The sequence below is a fragment of the Anarrhichthys ocellatus genome, unplaced genomic scaffold, assembly GCF_004355925.1.
Source record: "Anarrhichthys ocellatus isolate YVR2014 unplaced genomic scaffold, GSC_Weel_1.0 scaffold11, whole genome shotgun sequence".
NCBI lineage: Eukaryota > Metazoa > Chordata > Actinopteri > Perciformes > Anarhichadidae > Anarrhichthys > Anarrhichthys ocellatus.
The window spans coordinates 10,399,577-10,400,089 of record NW_022280041.1 but is presented as its reverse complement, the minus strand read 5'-3'; positions in this window follow the sequence as shown (position 1 = coordinate 10,400,089).

The window sequence follows — 513 nt, the reverse complement described above, 5'->3', positions numbered from 1 at the left end:
TGCTGCATGTTAGATGGTTATTATCCCTTAAAGTAAAACATAAAATAAATAAACCTACAAAGTAGTGAAGTCAGCAACTCACCCCTCCCCCCAAAAACAATCAGTAATTACAGTAGTATTAGTAGTATTCCAAAGGGGACCTGTAGTGCTGATTAGTGAGTGCGTATCCTAATATTATTGTATATTATATCATGTTTTATCTCCTGTGGTATCACTATAAAGCTCATTTAATACCTCATTTGGCCCTCAAAATACTGCTGTGATATTTATCCAACATGTTTAGCCTCCTATAGGGATTAGGGACATGCAGACATTGAGAATTACATGTTCTCTGCTTTAAAAGGGTAAACCATGTTGGACGAAGAGATGGAGGAGAGTGACCGAGGTAAACACCGATGGAGGGATGCAAGTGGCTGGGTGAACAGTGAAGGGATAGAGGTTAAGGAGAGAAGAGATGCAGGATGGAGGGAAGGATGAGAGGAGGATGTGTGTGTGTGGGGGGGGGGGGGGGGG